The sequence below is a fragment of the Sciurus carolinensis genome, chromosome 16 (assembly GCF_902686445.1).
Source record: "Sciurus carolinensis chromosome 16, mSciCar1.2, whole genome shotgun sequence".
Classification (NCBI taxonomy): domain Eukaryota; kingdom Metazoa; phylum Chordata; class Mammalia; order Rodentia; family Sciuridae; genus Sciurus; species Sciurus carolinensis.
In genome coordinates, this window is record NC_062228.1 from 26,752,271 (window position 1) to 26,773,057 (window position 20,787).

The following is a 20,787-nucleotide window of genomic DNA, read 5'->3' on the forward strand; positions in this document are numbered from 1 at the left end:
GAGCTATTAATCATGAGCTTAACCTGTGACCTTGAAAACCCAGAAGTTAAAATCTGGGATAGACTTACGAGTGGGCTGAACTTTGAAAGCACTCCTCAAAACAGAAACAGGTCATTGAGCAAAGGTAGAAGTCTTACTGGCTCCAGATGTTAAGCACAACTTCTGGCAATTCACTAAGGAATGCTGACCCAGAGGCAACCCCTAGAATTAGATTTTAAAATAAAAACAAGAATAAAATATAACTAGCAGAGACATCATTGCCACATACTCTGCAAGAAACAGAATCCACAGAATTAATCCAGTCGGAATTAATCCAGTCAAGACACCAAACAAAGAAACAAAGCAGCAAAGGCCAACAACAATAAGCACCCCCAGTTGACGTGATGAAAGAACAGAATCCAGGAGTGCTCCAGTTGATTATCTAAAATGCCCAGTTTCTTTTTTTTTTTTTCCCCCCTTTGGCAGTGCTGGGGATTTGAACCCAGGGCCTTGTGCTTACAAGGCAAACACTCTACCAACTGAGCTACATCCCCAGCCCAAATGCTCAGTTTCAATGAAAAATTATAAGACAGGCAAAGAAACAAAGAATGACTGATACACAAGCAACAAAGCAGTCAATGGAAACTCCTCTTGAGGAATACGTATGTTGGATTTAGCACATGGTCTTCAAAATAGCTATTATAAATATGTTCAGGGTGGGAGGGAGGCAAGAATGGAGGAAGGATGGATTGTATAGAGGAAAGAGGGGTGGAAGGGGCGGGGGGAAGGGAAAAATAACAGATTGAGACAAACATTATTACCCCATGTACATGTATGATTACACTAATGGTATGACTATACTTCATGTACAACCAAAGAAATAAGTTTTACCCCATTTGTTTGCAATGAATCAAAATAAATGAATTTAAAAATAAATAAATAAATAAATGTGTTCGAAGAATGAATTAAAGTGTGGTGATAGGCCAAGGATGTGGCTCGTTGGCAGAGTGCTTGCCCAGCATGTATGGGGAGGGCCTGATTCCAATCCCAACACTGAAACACACACACAACCCACGAAAAACTGAAGTACAAAGACAAAGACTCCTTAAATTGAAACTGAAATAAAAAGATTTTAAAGAATTTTTTTAAAATTTATTTTTATTGTAAACAAATGGGATCCATGTTGTTTCTGTTTGTACATGAGTAACAGCATACCATTTGCATAATCATACATTTACATAGGGTAATGATGTTTGATTCATTCCGTTATTTTTTCCTTCCCTCCCACCTCTCCTACCTCTCTTTTCCCTCTATACAGTCCCTCCTTCCTCCATTTAAAGAATGTTTTTTTAAAAATAGAAAATCTGACTTTGAAAAAGACAACTAAAATGAAATTTTCACTAAATACATTTAAAAACATATTTGAGGGGACAGAATTAAAAAAATCAGTGAACTTGAGAAAGACTCAAGGCAGGTTATAAATCTAAATAGTAGAAAGAAAAAAGAATGGAAAGAAAGGAAAATTAATAGAGCCTCAGAAACCTGTGGGATAGCACCAAGCAGAGCAACACCATGCAGTGGGAGCCCCGGAAGGACAAGAGAGATGGAGAAGAGTAAAAAAGATATTTGAAGGAGAAATGGCTGAAAATTTCCCAAATATAATGAAAATATTAACTTACACATCTTAGAAGCTCAATGAACTTGAAGTAGAATAGACTCAAACAGAGTCACACGTGATTATCTTCATTAAACTATGAAAAGACAGAGAAAAACTTGAAAGTAGAAAAAAATACATCATATACACAGCAAGTGTAATGCATTACTATTTGTCAAAAAAAAAATGGAAAAAACGCAAAACAAAGAAGGAACAAAAGGAAACTACCTCAACATAATAAAGCTCATATATTTAAAAACCACAACTAACATTATATTCAATGGTGAAAGACTAAAAACTCTTCCTCTAAAATCAGAAACAAGATAACAATCTCTTGGACTATGGATATAACTCAGTTGGTAGAAGACTTGCCTTGCATGCACAGGGCCCTGTGTTCAATCCCCAGCACCACACACACACACAAAGGTATTTGTGTTTGTCACTTCTAATCAACATAGAACTAGATGTCCTTGTCAGAGCAATTAGGCAAGAAAAGGAAATAAAAGACCCAGATTAGAAAGGAAGAAGTAAAATTATCTCTGTGGACAGAAGATATGATCTTCCACACAGAAAACCCTAAAGATAAACACCAAAAAACCCCTGGGGACTAAATTTAAAATCAGCACATTTAAAGGACACAACATCAAAATGAAAATCAGTTGTTTTTCTATACAAGAACAAGGAACGATTTGGAAAGCAAATTATGAAAACAATTCTATTTACAATAGCATCAAAAAGAATAAAATGCTTAGGGCCGTGGATGTGGCTCAGTTGGTAGCGTGCTTGCCTTGCATGCACAAGGCCCTGGGTTCAATCCCCAGCACCACATTAAAAAAAAAAAAAAAAAAAAAAAAGTACTTAGGAATAAACTTCACCAAGAAGGTGAAAAAATTACACACTGAAAACTAAAAAATGTTGCAGAAAAAAAATCAGGACGATTATACATCAAGAGAAAGATGTCACTCCTGTCCATGAATTGGAAGACATTTCCTGTTCATGAAATTGACATTTTTAAGATGTCAATATTATCCAAAGTAATCTATTGATTTAATGTAATTGCTATCAAAATCCCAATAGCATTTTTTAAACCATCATAATTTATATGGAATCTGAAGGGATCCCGAATAGCCAAAATAATTGTGAAAAGGGACAGGCCAGAAATCTCATACTTCCTGACATTGAAAACACAATGAAGGAATTGTAATTAGACTGTGCACCATGAGCACAAAGACAGACATTATAAACCAATGAAAAAGAATAAAGAATCCAGAAATAAACTACTCTGTGCATAACCAAATGATCTTTGACAAGGGTACTAAAATTACACAATGAGGAAAAGACGATCTCTTCAAAATGGTGCTGGGAAATCATTTAAAAAAAGAATGATATTAGACTCCTATGCAAAAAGTAACCCAAAGGGGATCAAAGACCCAAGTAGAAGACCAAGCTCTAAAACTCTTAGAAGAAAATGCAGGGGGAAGTTTCATGACATTGTATTTTGTAAGAATTTCCTGCATATGGAGACCACGCCCCCGTCACCCGGAGGTCTTCTCCGCGTTGGGGTGCAGCTGCCCCTGAGGCTGCCGCCCCAGGTGCCCGGAGATCTTTTATCCGAGTGCTGCTGCTGCTGTTGACGCTGTCACAGTCGCCATGTTCAAGGTCTCCTGCCCTGGACGCCCAGCTGCCATCTGTACTGCTACCATAGACACCGCTGGCACCAAAGCCACTGCCGCTCCCTGAGGTCACCTGGAGGTCTCCTCTCTGGTGCTGCTGCAGCCGCAGCTACCGCCACTGCCACCGCCACTGCCACCTCCACTGCTGCTGCCGTCCTCCCACGACGCCTGCAGCTGCTGCCGACCCCCTGCCTGCTGCCACCGGCTCCTGCCCCTGCCACTTCCACCACTGCCCAGAGGTCCATTGCCAGGGAGACTCCAGGTTTGGTTACAAGCACCATATCCATTTTGGGACACCGGCCAGAGCCTGGAGTTTGGGGACACCAGCCAGGGCCTGGAGGTTAAGTGCTGGGATGCCTATGGGTTTGGCTGCCTCGGGTGGTCCTCCTGGGAGTGCAGGTTGCCGCCACCTAGCTCCTGTCTCTCAGGTTTGCTCGTCACCAGTGGTCTCTCTCCAATTTCCAGTGACATTGAGATCTTGGGACTGCAATGTGGCTGAACCCAGGACATCTGAGGCCCAGATTGGTGAGATAGTGACAGGGTCTGCCAGGGCCTGTCTGGGCCAGGCAGCCTTGTGGGAAGTCAAAGACAGGGCTGAGAAGCTTTTGGATGGTGTTCAATTTTCCACCAAGGTTTATTTTATTTTATTTTATTTTCTCCTTTGGCATCTCTCGCCACCATATTTGGAGCAGGGTTTTTTTGTGCATCAGTTTGTTGAAGACGGTGATATACCCATGGTATCTTGCAGTTCTGCTGTATATTCTTATATTTTTAATTTTTTTCCTTCTCTTTATATAGTATTCTTCCTCTTGCTTGTCTGTCTTCCTAGATTCCCTTTCTTCCTTTTCTCTTCCACTCTTCCTGTGGATATTTGCTTCTGGCTTCTTTCTTTTTCACTCATGAATACCATGTCCTGCACTGTTTCTGTTCTTTATCGGACCGCTATTTGAAATTGTAAATCTATTTGGCAAATTATCTGTTTTTATTGTGGACAGTGTTTGAACTCATCATTGCTGTTTATAGCGAGACGGCAGTGGACACCTTGCTGGGAGCTATTAGTTTTGAGGCTGTATATTGTTTACACTGGGTGTGTTGATATTGGTCTCCCTCTTAATGGTGGGTTACTGGAAATCTTCAGTGACAGTATAGGTCTACAGGGTAGAATCTCTACTGCCTCAGATCCATATAACTAGATGGGAAAACACACAAGCAACATGAAAAAACAGGCGAACAAAGTGCCCCAAAGATGCCCCAATAAGAGAATCCACTGACAACACAATAGAAGAAATATCCAAGAAGGAGTTGAGAATATACATAGGTAATCTGATCTATGTAGTAAAGGATGGTATAGTGAAATCAAAGAGAAAATACAGGAAGTGAAAGATCACTTTAATAAAGCGTTAGAGATTGTGAAAAAAAAAAAAAGCAGTAATTCTCAAAAGGAAGGAAGGAATAAGTAAATCAAATTATAAATTCAATGGAAAGCATCACCAATAGACTAGACCATTTGGAAGACAGAACCTCAGACAAAAAAGACAAAATATTTAATATTGAAAATGAAGTTGACCATGCGGAGAAGATGGTAAGAACCCATGAGCAGAACCTCCAAGAATTATGGGATAACATGAAAAGACCAAATTCAAGAGTTATTGGGATAGAAGAAGGAGCAGAGATACAAACCAAAGGAATGCACAATCTTTTCAATGACATAATATCAGAAAATTTCCCAAACATAAGGAATGAAATGGAAAATCAAATACAGGAGGCTTATAGGACCCCAAATGTACAAAACTACAGCAGACCCACATCAAGACACATTATAATGAAAAAGACTAAAATATAGAATAAGGATAAAATCTTAAAGCCCATGAGAGAAAAAAAGCAAATTTTATATAGGGGAAAATTAATTTGGATCTCAACTGATTTTTTAACCCAGACCCTCAAAGCTGGGAGGTCATGGATCAACATATTTCAAACTCTGAAAGAAAATGGATGCCAACCAAGAATTTTATATTTGGCAAAATTAAGTTTCAGATTTGAAGATAAAATAAAAACCTTCCATGATAAATAAAAGTTAAAAGAATTCACAATTAGAAAACCTGCACTACAGAACATTCTCAACTAAATATTCCATGAGGATGAAGTGAAAAAAAAAGTGAAAACCAGCAAAGGGAGGAACTACACTAAAGGAACAGTCAAAGGAGAATCTACATCAAATTAAAAGCCAGAAATAAACCAAAATGACCGGGAAGACAAGTCATGTCTCAGTAATAACCTTGAATGTTAATGGGCTGAACTCATCAATCAAAGACATAGACTGTGCAGATTGAATTAAAAAACAAGACCCAACAATATGCTGTCTCCAAGGGACTCACCTCATAGGCAAAGATATCCACAGACTGAAGGTGAAAGGATAGGAAAAAACATATCACTCACATGGATCGTGTGAACAAGCGGGGGTTTCCATTCTCATATCAGATAATGTGAACTTCAAGCTGAAGTTAATCGAAAGGGACAAAGACGGTCATTTTATTCTACTGAAGGGAATTATACAGTATCAAGACGTAACAAATGTAAATATTTGTGCCCCAAACAATGGAGCATCTACGTACATTAAACAAACCCTTCTCAATTTCAAGAATCAAATAGACCACAACACAATAATACTGCGTGACTTTAACACACCTCTCTCACTACTGGACAGATCTTCTAAACAAAAACCACATAAAGAAACTACAGAACTAAATACAATCAATAGACTTAACAGACATATATAGAATATTTCATTCATCAACGAACAAATACACTTTTTTCTCAGCAGCACATGAATCCTTCTCTAAAACAGACTGTATCTTCTTATGCCACAAAGCAACTCTTAGTAAATAAATAGAAATGGAGATAATACCCTGCACTCTATCAGATCATAATGGACTGAAATTAGAAATCAACAATAAAATGAAAAATAGAAGCTACTCTAACACATGAAGACTAACTAATATACTATTGAATGACAAATGGATAGTAGAAGAAATCAAGGATGAAATGAAAAACTACATAGAGGTAAATGAGAATACTGATACAACATACCAACATCTCTGGGACACTCTGAAGGCAGTGCTAAGAGGAAAGTTCATTGCATTGAGTTCATTTATTAAAAGAATAAAAAGTCAACAAATAAATGACCTAATATTACAACTCAAAGCCCTAGAAAAAGAAGAAGAGATCAACACCAAAAGTAGAAGATAGGAAATAATTAAAATGACAGCTGAAATCAATGAAATTGAAAAGAAAGAAACAATTGAAAAAATTGACAAAACAAAAAGTTAGTTCTTTAAAGAAATAAATAAAATTGATAAACCCCTAGCCACACTAACAAAGAGAAAAAGAGAGAAAACCCAATTTACTAAAATATGTGATGAAAAAGGAAAAATCACAACAGACACGACTGAAACACAGAAGATAATTAGAAACCATTATGAAAATTTACACTCCAATAAAATAGAAAATACTGAAAACATTGACAAATTTCTAGAGACATATGACCAGCCTAAACTGAATCAGGAGGTCATACATGACTTAAACAGAACAATTTCAAGTAATAAAATAGAAAACGCCTTTAAAAGCCTACCAAACAAGAAAAGCCCGGGACCAGACAGATTCTCACCTGAGTTCTACAAGACCTTCAAAGAAGAATTAACACCAATACTCCTCAAATTTTTCCATGAAATAGAAAAGGAGGGAACCCTTCCAAACTCATTCTATGAGGCTAATATCACCCTGATGCCAAAACCAGACAAAGACACATCAAGGAAAGAAAACTTCAGACCAATACCCCTGATGAACATAGATGCAAAAATTCTCAGTAAAATTCTGGCAAATGGTATACAAAAACATATTAAAAAGATAGTGCACCATGATCAAGTGGGGTTCATCCCAGGGATGCAGAGTTGGTTCAACATTTGGAAATCAATAAATGTAATTCATCACATCAATAGACTTCAAGAAATCATATGATCATCTCAATAGATGCAGAAAAAGCAGTTGACAAAATACAGCACCCCTTCATGTTCAAAACACTAGAAAAACTAAGGATAGTAGGAACATACCTCAACATCATAAAAGCCATATGTGCTAAGCCCAAGGCCAACGTAATTTTAAACAGAGAAAAATTGAAAGCAGTCCCTCTAAAAACTGGAACAAAATAAGGATGTCCTCTTTCACCACTTTTATTCAACATTGTCCTTGAAACTCTTGCCAGACCAATTAGAAGAAAGAAATTAAAGGTATACAAATAGGTAAAGAAGAACTCAAACTATCACTATTTGCTGATAATATGAGTCTGTATTTGGAAGATCAAAAAAATTCCACCAAAAATCTTCTAGAACTAATCAATGAATTCAGCAAAATAGTAGGACATAAAATCAATACCCATAAATCAAACGCATTCCTATACATCAGTAATGAATCCACTGAAAGAGAAATAAAGAACACTACCCCATTCACAACTGCCTTAAAACAAAACAAAACAAAAAAAAAAAACCTTGGGAATCAATCTAACATAAGAGGTGAAAGACCCCTACAATGAAAACTACAGAACACTTAAGAAAGAAATTGAAGAATACCTTAGAAGATGGAAAGACCTCCCATGCTCCTGGATAGGCAGAATTAATATTGTCAAAAGGGACCTACTACCAAAGCGTTATACAAATTTAATGCAATGCCTATTAAAATCCCAATGACATTCTTCGTAGAACTAGAAAAACAACCATGAAATTCATTTGGAAAAATAAAAGACCCAGAATAACCAAAGCAATCCTTAGCAAGAAAAGTGAAGCAGGAGGCATCACAATACCAGACCTCAAACTATACTACAGAGCTATAATAATAAAAGCAGAATGCTGGGCTGGGGATATAGCTCAGTTGGATGCTTGCTTCGCAAGCACAAGGCTCTGAGTTCAATCCCCAGCACCGTGAAAAAACAAACAAACAAACAAAAACAGCATGGTATTGGCACCAAAACAGTCATGTAAACCAATGATAAAGAATAGAAGACACAGAGACAAACCTATGTAAATACAGATAACTCATACTAGGCAAAGGTGCCAAAAACATTCACTGAAGAAAAGATAGCTTATTCAACAAGTGGTGCTGGGAAAAATGGAAAGTCACATGTAACGAAATGAAATTAAAACCTTATCTCTCACCCTGCATGAAACTCAACTCACTGTGGATCAAAGACTTAGGCACTAGAACAGAGACCCTGTGACTAGCAGAAGAAAAAGTAGACCCAAATCTTCACCATATCGGCCTAGAATCTAACTTCCTTAACAAGACCCCTAAAGCTCAAGGAGTTAAATCAAGATTCAATAAATGGGATGGACTCAAACTAAAAAGCTTCTTTTCAGCAAAGGAAACAATCAATAATGTGAAGAGCGCCTATAGACTAGGAGAAAATCTTTACCACATGCACCTCAAATCAAGCATTAATCTCTAGAATATACAAAGAACTCAAAAACTTAACACCAAAAAACCAAATAACCCAATCAATACATGGGCTAAGGAACTGAACAGACACTTCTCAGAAGAAGAAATACAATCGATCAACAAATATATGAAAAAATGTTCAACATCTCTGGCAATTAGAGAAATACAAATCAAAACTACTCTGAGATTTCATCTCACTCCAGTCAGAATGGCAATTATCAAGAATACAAGCATCAATAAATGTTGAGGAGGATGTGGGGGAAAAGGTACACTCATACGTCACTGGTGGGACTGCAAATTGGTACAATCATTATGGAAAACAACATGGATATTCCGCAGAAAACTTGGAATGGAACCACCATTTGATTCAGTCATCCCACTCCTCAGTTTATACATAAAAGATTTAAAAATCAACATATTACAGTGAAGCAGCCATCTCAATGTTTATACAGCTCAATCTGCAATAGCCAAACTATGGAACCAACCTAGCTGCCCTTCAACAGATGAATGGACAAAGAAAATGTGGTGTAAATACACACACACACACACACACACACACACACACGATGGAATATTACGCAACTTTAAAGAAGAATGAAATTCTGGCATTTGCTGGTAAATGGATGGAATTAGAGAATATCATGCTAAGCGAAACAAGCCAATCCCAAAAAACCAAAGGCTGAATGTTTTCTCTGATATGTGGAAGCTAATTCACAATAAGTGGTGGGGGGAGAGGGAAGAATAGGGTTACTTTATATTAGGAAGAGGGGAGTGAAGGAAGGAGAAGGGGTATGGGGATAGGAAGGATAGTAGAGTGAAGCAGACATTATTACCTTATGTACATGTGTGACTGCATGACTGATGTGATCCTGCAAGATGTATAATCAGAAGAATGGGAAGTTATACTCTATTTATGTATGATCTATCAAAATGTACAAATGCATTCGACTGTCATGTACAACTAATTAGAACAAATAAAATTTAAAAAAGAAGAAAAAAAGAATTTCCTGCATATAATGCCAAAAAACATAGGCACCTAAAGTAAACATGAATAAGTGGGATTACATCAAGATTAAAAACATCCATGCACCAAAGCTTACAATGAACAGGGTGAAAAAGCAACCTGCAGGCAGGGAGAAGAGATTCGTAAATGATATACATGGATAAACCAGATGGGCCAACCATGCAATGGAACACCATTCAGCCTTAAAACAAAGGGAATTCTGACACAGGCTACCACAGCTGTGAATATTTCGTGACTGGCTTATGCTAAGTGAAAAAAAAAAAAAAAAAAAAAACAGCCACAGAAGGATGCACAAACATGGCGATTCTGCTACAGAAGTCACCTACCATAGTTAATCCACGGAGAGTGGCATGGTGGTTTCCAGGAGCGGGGGAAGGGGGAATGAAGTGTATTGCTTAACAGCTGAATCCGCATATCAAACTATGGAACCAACCCTGCTCCACCACGTCAGCCTAGGACCTGACTTCCTTAACAAGACCTTAAGACATTTTAGTTTTGCAAAATGAGAAAGTTCTGGAGACCGGGGGCAAGACACTGTAATGTCCTTCACATGAAATAAGTACAAGTCTTCTTTTAGGACACTGATCCCATCAGATCAGGGTCCCGTCCTTCTGACCTAGTCAATATTTTTTTGTTTGTTTGTTTGATACCAGGGATTAAAGCACTGAGTTATATCCCCAGAACTTTTTATTTTTTATTTTGAGATAGAGTCTTGTTAAGTTGTTCAGGGTCTCGCTAAGTTGCTGACGCTGACCTTGAACTTGCGATCCTCCTGCCTCAGCCTCAGAGTCGCTGGGATGTGCCACTGTGCCCAGTTGACCTACTTAATCTTGATGCTTTCCTTAGAGGTGGCATGTCTAAATACTATCACACTGGAGCCTGGGGTCTCTACATATGGAAGGGGACTGGGGAACACAAACCTTCAATCCATAACCAGTAGCAGTAAGAAATCCTGGGAAGGGAGGAATCTTAATTACAAAGTTTCCATGTTATACCATTGAAAGTTCAGTTTTCATCAAAAACTGTATGAAATATGCAAGCCATGCACACCTGTCATTCCAGCTACTTGGGAGGCTGACACAAGAGGACCACAAGTTTAAGGCCAACCTGGATAATTTAGTGAGACTCTGTCTGAAAATGAAATTTTCACGAAAGGACCAGGCACAAGCTGAGAGACACAGCATCTGCCCAGCAGCACGAATCTCCAGCACCGCAAATAGGAAAGCAAGAAATTGGAAGCACATGCAAATGACCAGGAGAGCGTGGCCCGTGTACAGGGAGGGAAAGTACCTACAGGAGCTGTCTCCCAAGGGAGCTAACCGTTGGAACCGTGAGGAAAAGATTTTAGGTAAACTGTTGTAAATACGTTCAAAGAACCGAAGGGACCATGTCTAAAGGAGCAAACCTGTGGGGAAAGGTCCCGCCCACAGACAGCATCAAAGAACAGGCAGACACTGTAAAATAAGAGCCCAAATGAAATTCTGGAGATGAAAAATAGAATGATTGAAATGAAGAACATGCTGGAAGTACTCAAAAGCAACCTCAAACTGGCAGAAAAAAGAACCTGTGAACTTCAGGATAGATCAGTTAAGAGTATACTGTCCAAGAAACAGGAAGAGTGAGAGAAGGGGGAGGAGGGGGAGGGGAGAGAAGGGGGAGGGGAGAGAAGGGAAAGGGGGAGCGGGGAGAGGAGAAGGAAGAGAAAGAGGATGAAGAGGAGGGGGAGGAGGAGGGGGAGAGAGGAAAAGGAGGAGGAGGGGGAGAGAGGAAAAGGAGGAGGAGGGGGAGAAGGAGGGGGAGGAGGGGGAGTGGAGAGAAGGGGGAGGGGAGAGAAGGGGGAGAGGGAAGAGGAGAAGGAGCAGAACAAGGATGAAGAGGAGGGGAAGGAGGAGGAGGGAGGGGGAGAGGAGAGAAGGGTAGGGAGGAGGGGGAAGAGGAGGAGGAGAAGAAAGAGGATGAAGAGGAGGGGGAGGAGGGGGAAGAGGAAGAGGGAGAGGAGAGGGGGAGGGGGAGAGAGGAAAAGGAGGAGGGGGGAACCTCAGAGATCTATGTGTCATTATCAAGCATACCAACATATGTGTAGTGGGAGTTCCAGGAGAGGAAGGAAAGTAGCAGAAAAAGTATTTGAAGGGGGAAAAAATGGCTGAAAACATCCCAGATCCGATAAGTAACATTAACTGCACATTCAATAAACTCCAAGAGGGATAAACTCAAAGAGATCCTCACCTACACACATCAAAATGCGTAAACTATAGAAAGACAAAGAAAGAGTCAGAATAGTAGCAAGAGAAAAACAATTTGCCCCATGCACCGGATCCTGAGTTAGACTAGCAGCTGCCTTCCTGCAGGAATCATGGAAGCCAGAAGGCAGTAAGACTGTGTTCAAAGTGCTGAAAGGAGAAGACTCATCCAAGAATTCCATATAGAGGAAAGCTAGCCTTCGAAAGGAAATTTGAAATAAAGGCATCTTTATATAAACAGCAAGACCTGCCTACAAGAAATACTACAGAGAGTGCCAGGCACAGTGGCACATGCCTGTACCTGGCTACTCGTGAGGCTGAGGCAAGAGGATCACAAGTTCAAGGCCAGACTCAGCAACTTCGCGAGCCTCTGTCTCAAAATAAAAATCTTAAAAGGGTAGGTAAAGTGCCCTGAGTGGTAAAGTGCCCCTTGGTTCAATCCCTGGTACCAAAAAAAAAAAAAAAAAAAAAAAAAAAAAAAAGACATAATATTAAGGATATGAAGAAACTAAAAATCTCTTAAACAGAAGGTGGTAACATAAAATGGTACATCCAGTTGGAAAAAGTGGGCAGTTTTTCAAAATGTTAAAAATAAATTTGCCATCTCACCCATCAATTACAGAAAATGTTCCTGTACCCCCACAAACATTTACTCAAGAAAAACGAAAACACATCCACACAAAGACATGTATAGGAATGTCCATAGCAGCATTATTCATGGTAGTTAAAAAATGAAAACAACACAAATGTCCATCAACTCATCATCAGGGTATTAACAGTGTGGTATGCCCATGCAATGGAATACTAGTCAGTCATAAAAAAGAATAAAGCACTGACGCATGTGACGGCATGACTGAGCTTCAAAAACACAGTACTAAGTGGAAGTGGTGAGAAAGACAAGGTCACATAATTGCAAAAACCCATTCAAATGAAATGTCCAGAAAAGGCTGATCTATTGAGGTGGCAATTAATTAATAGTCAACTAGAGGAGAGAATTGACTGCAAATGGGCATGAGGTCTCTTTCAGGGGTCGTAGAATGTTCTAACGTTGAATTGTCATGGTGGTTATATGACTTCAAATTTACTAAAAGTCATGAAATTTATTTTTTTAAATGATTTTTTAGATGTTCATGAACCTTTGTTTTATTCATTTATTTATATGTGGTGCTGAGAATCCAACTCAGTGCCTCACACATGCTAGGCAAGTGCTCTACCACTGAGCCACAACCCCAGCTCCTGAATTTATTTTTTTTTTAAATAAAATAACTTGGTTAAAACAAAAACAAGTTGGGCTCAGGAGTGCAGACCTATAATCCCAGCAACTCAGGAGACTGAGGCAGGGAGATCACAGGTTCCAAGCCAGCCTCAGCAATTTAGAGAGGTTTCAAGTAACTCAGTGAGACCTTGTCTCAAAATAAAAAATAAAAAGCACTGGGGATGTGGCTCAGTGGTAAAGCACTCTGGGTTCAATCCTCAAAAATAGAAAAAAAAATCACACACACACACACACACACACACACATACACATACATGTGTTCAGTCATTCTGTGATTGGATAATTTCCAGTTTGAAGTTATAAATATTGTTACTGTGGACATTCTCTGTGTGTCACTTGGTGAACACATGTACACATTTCTGCTGGGTGAATGCCTAGGAGTAGACTTTCTGGCTCATAGGGTATGCACATATTCTGCTTTAGCAGATACTACCAAAGAACTTTCCCAAGTTCTCTACCAATTTTGATCCCTGTCAGTAGTATATGAAATTTCTGGTTGCTGTGCTTCCTTGCTGACACTTGATGTTGTCTGTCATATTTTTTAGCCATTCTGACGGGCACGTAGTGGTATTTCATGATGGTTTGGAAACTGAACACTGTTTCAAGTTCTTTTGTTTTGGTTGGTTTGGCACTATTGAGGATTGAACCCAAGGGTGCTCTACATTCCCAGTCCCCTTTTTATTTTATCTATTATTTTGAGATGGGGTCTCTCTAAGTTGCCAAAGCTGACCTCAAACTTGCAATCGTTCTGCATCAGCCTGCCTGGCTTTGATTAGTGTTTTTTGATGTTCCATTTAAAAAATCATTACCTACTTGAAATCATGAACAATTTTCCTCTTCTAAAATAGTTTTCATCTTGCCTTTCACACTTAGATCAACAATCTGAAATTGATTTTATGGACAGCATGAAGTAAGGGGTCAATATTAAGATTTTTCCATTTGAATAGCCAACTGATAATATGCCACATTACATGGCTCTGTAGGAAGACTTGAATCTCGTGAGTAAATCCTCCAATGTTTTTGTTCTCATTTAGGAGTGCTTTAGTCATTCTTGGTCTTCTGCTTCTCCATATAAATTTTAGAATCTGCTTGTAATAAAAATTATCCTAGGATTTTGACTAGAATTGCATTAAGTCTATAGATCACTTTGATGAAATCAGAAGACTTCTTTATAATATTGAGTCTTCCAACCCAGGGTCTTGGTATATCCTGCATTTATTTAAGTGTGTTCTCTTCTCCTTCTTCTTTCTGCTTTTTGCTCACGCTGAGGATCAAACCTAGGACTTTGTGCACACTAGCAAGCACTCTACCACTGAGCTCCATCTCCCGCCCCTTAACTATAATTTTTTTGAAAATAATTTTGTAGTTTTCCATGATGGGATCTTATATATACCTTTCATTAGATTTTAGGTTTTTAATTGTTTGTGTTATTGAGATTCAGAAAACAATACCCTAAAGCATGCCACTCGAGCATACTTTGAACTAAAGAAGCTAGGAAGTCGGATGTACGAGAGCACATACCTATAATCCCATCCACTCAGGTGGCAGAGGCAGGAGGATGGCAAGTTCAAGGCTAGCCTCTGCAATTTAGGAAGACCCTGCCTCAAATTAGAAAATCGAAAGTCTCACCGCACATTCCGTGTGAGTGAAGGAAGGGCTCCTGTCGGAGGGATGGGCTGGCTGTGAAATAAAATCTATGAAATTTGTTTATCAGAAATTACGACAGAAGACAGAATTATCTTTTTAAAAATTTTTTAGATGTCGATAGACTTTTATTTTATTCATTTATTTATATGTGGTGCTGAGGCTCAAACCCAGTGCCTCACACATGTTAGGCAAGCGCTCTACCACTGAGCCACCACCCCAGCCCCCAGAATTATCTTTAAAGTAGGGGCATGACCGACTGAGCCCTCCACAGGGCCTGGCTCTAACAAAGGGGCCCACGCTTGCTTTACTTATGGTGGTAGAGATCAAAAGGGGATCGGAAGGAGCTGCATCTGTGAACAACAGGATAGAGGGTGGAGGTCAGCGAGCCATTGGCTCTAGCAGGTCACTCCCACATCCAGGGCTTGTGTTTGAACAGCGGAGGATGCAGGAAACCACATGGCTCAGGCAACCTCAGACAATTTCCCATAATTGTGAGTTCCTGAGGCCAGATTCTCATAATAGCTCAACCAAGCTTGGTTCTCCTTCAAGCTCAGGTAGGACTCCCTGCAAAAAAAGGACTAAGGAGATAGCTCAGTGGTAACGCTCCCAGTACTAAAAAAAATAAGTTAATTAAAATTAAAAGTAAAGAAGATGGAAAAGTCTAGAAGCTAGGTCTCCCTGCTGCCCTCCTTCCCCTGCCTCGGTTTCCCCCAACATGAGTCATAGAAACTGGAATTCCTTTCCCCAAGGTGAGTCCTGAAGCTATAGTTTGCCCCCAAAGCAAACCACAAAACCCAGGAAGATCACTTTCTCCCTTCTCCCTTGGAACCCCAAATCCCAGAGGCATCCCACCCCATACCTGGGCAGTAGGATGAGCACAGAGAGGCGGAGAGGAATCTGAAGAGACAGGCCTCAGTCCATTCCCCTTACGTTGCGTCCTCTGTCCATTCGCATTTCTACATGACTGTTGGTCCATTCTGCATCAAACCCAAGCAAAAAAATAGGCAGTTTGTTTCTGGGTCTTTATTTCAAGAAGTTTCCCTGTCACACAAAACTTTTTTTTCTTTTTTGGTACTGATACCACCAGTTATCAGTGACGAGTTCCGCTTCCTCAAATGCTGAATCTGAACATTACTGAGGCAAGCACAGAAAGCAGGTTTTATTTAAAAAATAGCAACACAGACTTCCCCCTGGGACGGAAAAGGGAGCTGGTGTCCTGGTGTCCCAAGAAGTGGGAGCGTCCTGCATTTTAGACTTTCTCCTGTACATTTTAGACTTTCTTTGTTCTCCTGCCCTCTTCCCCCTTCTCTCTCTCCTTCCTTCTCGGTCAGGAGATGCCGGTGGGAGGGCCAGAAGGTGAGAAGCAGGAGGGCTGGAAGGGCCAGGTGGAGTGATGGGGCAGGAAGGGAGCCGCAGCCCAGGGGCATCACCTCGCAGCTCCCCGTGGGTTCAGGGGGTGCTTCATCATCAGCCTCCTGGGAAGGGCAGTGTAGGCAGGTAATCTGGTAATCAAAGGTTCTGGAGACATTGACATTCCAATCTCCCAGGGGTGGTCTCCAACTTCCCGGACCCAAATTGGCCTCCATTTTCTCCATTGGCCTGATTGCCTGCCTCTCTACACTGACGGCCGGTCTTTAATTCTTGCTCCAGTAATGGGGATTGAATACAGGGGTGCTCTACTGCTGAGCTGCATCCCCAATCCCATTTTTTATTTTATTTTGAGATAGGGTCTCACCAGGTTGCTGAGGCTGGCCTGGAACTTGGGATCTTCCTGCCTCAGCCTCCCAAGTGTCTGGGATTACAAGTGTCTGGGATTATCAGGTTCATACAAAACTTTTTTTTTTTTTTTTTGATTGTGATTCTGAGGATCAAACCCAGGGCCTTGTGCCTGCTAGGCAAGTGCTTTACCACTAAGCCATATCCCTGGCCCCTCACACAAAACTTGGATTAACTGAATTTGTCAAAATGGTCTCTTGTTAAACTGACTTCTGCTTGGTAGCTGTGACTCTTATGATAGGTGGGGAAAGGCATCACAGCTCCTGGTCTTACAGTGCTATTGTATAACAGCTTAGAATTTTAGCTAAAACTGTTAAGTATTTCATTTTTAAATGTAGAAGTCTATTTGTATGTTGTAGGTTTATAGTCATATAATTAACTTTCTAATATTGATATTGGATACAGCAGTCAAGCCAAATCTACCTTCTGATTCCAACTGTTCATCTGTAGATTCTTCCAGAAATTTCTCTGAACTCAATTATATCCTATGAATAATGACAGTTTTACTTTTTTCCTTTCTGTATGCCTTTTCTTTTCTTGATTTATTGCATTGGCTTCTACCTCTAGCACGTTGAGGTAGTGAGATTGATCTAAGTCACTATCGGGTGTGAGGAAGAACTTGACACAGGCAACCCCATTTTGAAACACATCCTCCATCTTGGAACGAAAGTCACCTCAGGTAAACCACCCAGACAATTCCCCATCATCATACAAAGAAACCCCAAACAATACTCCATCAACATGCAAAGAAAGGAAATTGTTATCTGGGGCTGGAATCCTGAAAAGCACCTGGTTCCACTTTGGGTTAGTGACTGCCTCAAAGAATGGAGGTGAGGAACACAGGGGTCAAAATGCTTCCATTCCCCACTCTCAGGCTGTGAAGGAAGTCTCCATCTCCACTGGGCCCTCCTCTGCAGCTTTGTGCTGAATAAACTTGTGCTACTTGAAGCTACAGCTCCCTTCTCCTTCCCCTCCTCCTCCTCCCCTCCCCCTCCTCCCCCCCTCCTCCTTCCCCTCCTCCCCTCCCCCTCCTCCTCCTCTTCTTCTTCTTCTTCTTCTCCTCCTCCCTCTCCTTCCCCTCCTCCTCCTCCTCCTTCTTCTTCTTCTCCCCCTCCTCTCCCTCCTCCTTCTCCTCCTCTCCTTCCTCCCCCTCTTCTCCTTCCTCTCCTTCTCCTCTCCTTCATTAAGTTCTTTTCTTTTCTTGCATCAGGAAGCGTAAGGAACCATGTGTCCAGGATACTATCATGGAGGTAGGGAGAGAGGGACTGGGGCCACATGCATGTATTTGCTTTGAATCTTTCTGGAAGGTTCTACCAGCAACTGATAATCCATCACCAAGGCCACAACTAATTGGATGTGAGGTTTGATGCAGAACCCACATTGGTCCTCCAGATCTGCCGGTGGCCAGTGTGACGCTGGTTTGGAAATCACCTGACCAGATGCTCAGGAATGGAGGGCTGAGCTGCCTCATCAGACTCTGAGACCCACGGAGAGTCACGGCCAGTTCCTTACAGCAGCAAGAGGCCACCCTCTGGGGTGCAGGGGATGTGGGGGTGCTTTCAGCACTGTCTGAAAAGGAAGGGGGCCCAGAGAAGACCCCTCCCTGGCTGTTCCCTGGCATTTCCTGGACTCTGCTCTCCTCCTGCTTCCTGGGGGGGGGGCGGGTTTCAGCAGCATCTAAAAAAATCTCTGATCCATAAATCACCATGAAAATTACCATAAAGAACCTGGCAGGAGTCAATCCCCCTGGGCAACTGGGGCGTTGGAAGAGAGCCTTATTGTCACTGTTTGAGCACGTGTAAGACTGATTCAAAAATAAACTTAGGGTTTATTTTATGATAAACACACTGTTGGGCTAAGAAGATCCCTCCTGGGAAGGTGCCCCTCTGGGAGAATGTGTTGGGGTGCCAGCCCCTCATCCCACCATCACTGCCCTTCTGACGTGGTGAAAAGAAAGGGGCAGAAGCCAGGGGCCCCTGAGGGCACGCAGGAAGGAGCCTGGCGCGGGGAGGGTGAGACGCGGGAGCCGTGGCTGCCCTGGGGAGGTGGGGGCAGCTCCCTCTCAGAGAAGCTGAGTCACGAGAGCACAGGGCACCGGGCAGGAGGCAGAGGCTCCTGTTTCTGGGGGACAGAGGACCCCCAAACCAGAGGAGAGGCTGCTGCCCACAGGGGGCCAGGGCCTCTCTGATCTCCCCATCTATTCCCCACCCCTGTAGCTTCTGAGAATTCCATGTCCCGAACTGAGGTCCAGGCAAATTCTTTGTGGGTCATGATGGCCATAAATCTGTGACCTCCTTATCCAGCTGGCCTGTCCTTCCGGAGCCCTGAGGCAGGAGGGCCTCTGCAGGGCTGTGCTGTCTGATTCATCTGGAGTAGTCCCCCTTCCCAGGCTCCCCCTCCCTGAAGAATCCTGTCCCCTCTTCCGTCTTGTCCCCAGCTTCAGGTTGGATGCCAATCCTGGAGCTGGGGATTTTTCCAAATCTCCACTCTCCCATTTCCCAGAATCTCCCCTTTTCCTCTCCACTTTTGTGGGGATCTTCAGTACCAGGAGAGGCTAGGGAGAGCTTCCTGAGGCCCCCAATAACAAAATGGAGCCAATCACAGCGACAAGAACACCCAACGAGAGTCTAGACCCAGTTCTGGGCTACACGTTGTTCCCCACAGTCCAGTTACAAAAATGTCTTATTAGAAAAAGAAAACAATGACTCAAAGGAGAATAGGCGTCCCTCCAGCAGAGTGGCCACATCCCGCCTGGTCACGTCTCTCCAGGCAGGCCCTGGGCCTCGTCCATCACAGACACCTCAGCCTCCGGCTCGCAGCACGGCCACACGGGCCTCACCTGGCCTCTCGCTCTCTGTAGGGCTTCGGGTAGATGGCCGCCCCCTTCGCCCTCGGTCCCCCGTCTCTGGGGTTCCCAGGACGAGGCTTCTCCCAGGCTGGCCTCAGTGGCTGAAAGCCCCGCCCCGCTGCCAGAGAATCACCTGGGGACAGCTCTGTGCGGGGATACCTGGGGATCGGCTGTGGGCCAGGTTGGACTTGGACAGTCCTGAAGGAGAATCTGAGTCACCATCCTGCCTTGGGTAATGAGGGCTAGAAAAAGAGCTGGACCTTTGCCCAAATCCCAATCTTCCCTGAGCAGCCGGAGGAAGAGAACCACCCGGGAACAATACGCCGTTGCTAAAGATAATGGCATGCTTCTCCCCCAGACTCATTCCCAGGGCTCCGCCTGTCCCCGGCCAGGAATCTGGAGCAGCAGGGCAGCCGGGATGACAGGCTGAGGCCAGGCCACAGCTCCAGCCGCAAGGCTGTCACTCACTTCATCACCTCTCTGGGCCTCAGTCTCCTCATCTGTGAAATGGAACAAGCGCCTTTCCTCCTAGGTTGCTCTGAAGAACAGGCATGGCAGCCACACGGCACCTCACTGTTCAACACCTGCGAGGGACCCAGGGTCTCGCCGGAGCATTGGTCAACACCTGGCTCTGCCTGTTCCTGGACCAGGCCCGGTTCACTCTCCCCACAGTGTGCCAACCACTGGCAACAGGAGTTTTGCAAATGAGAGAAAATTTATTCACAAGGCGGCCACACCCGGACACCAACGATCAAGTCTCAGATCAAGTCTCAAATCCGCCTCCTGGAGGAACAGGCTTGGGGAGACTCGTGGGCGGCGGCTGGGAACGGTGATCGGAGGTGAGGAGGTACTCGGTGGTCTGCGCATGCGTGACCAAGCTTCATCAGTTACTATAGAGACCCAAGCATCACAGGTGTCATCTGTGCCTCTAAGATGGGTGGCTTAAAGTCAACTAAAAGCAAGTAACTAGGAGCAGGTGACGCTGTCAGGTCTGACAGTTTATTCAGGTTTCCCTTCCGTTCCAAGACCATGTATAGCTGAGAACACCCCCTGAGCAATTTAGGGGTGAACTGCAGTTGTTCTCCCCTTCATGGTGACCCTATCACCCAGCACATGACAGATACCCCAAAAGCCTGAGGAATGTTCTACTTTCCATTCAGCCCTGGTGGCTGTGTGTCTTTGGTCA

General features: G+C 42.4%; 1 non-coding gene across 1 annotated transcript; it reads right to left on the reverse strand.

The window, feature by feature from the left end:
• Nucleotides 1–459: 459 nt before the first annotated feature.
• Trnat-ugu (transfer RNA threonine (anticodon UGU)) lies at nt 460–533 on the reverse strand. Its single transcript has one exon. It is a non-coding gene; the product is annotated as a tRNA-Thr (tRNA).
• Between the last annotated feature and the right edge of the window lie 20,254 nt (nt 534–20,787).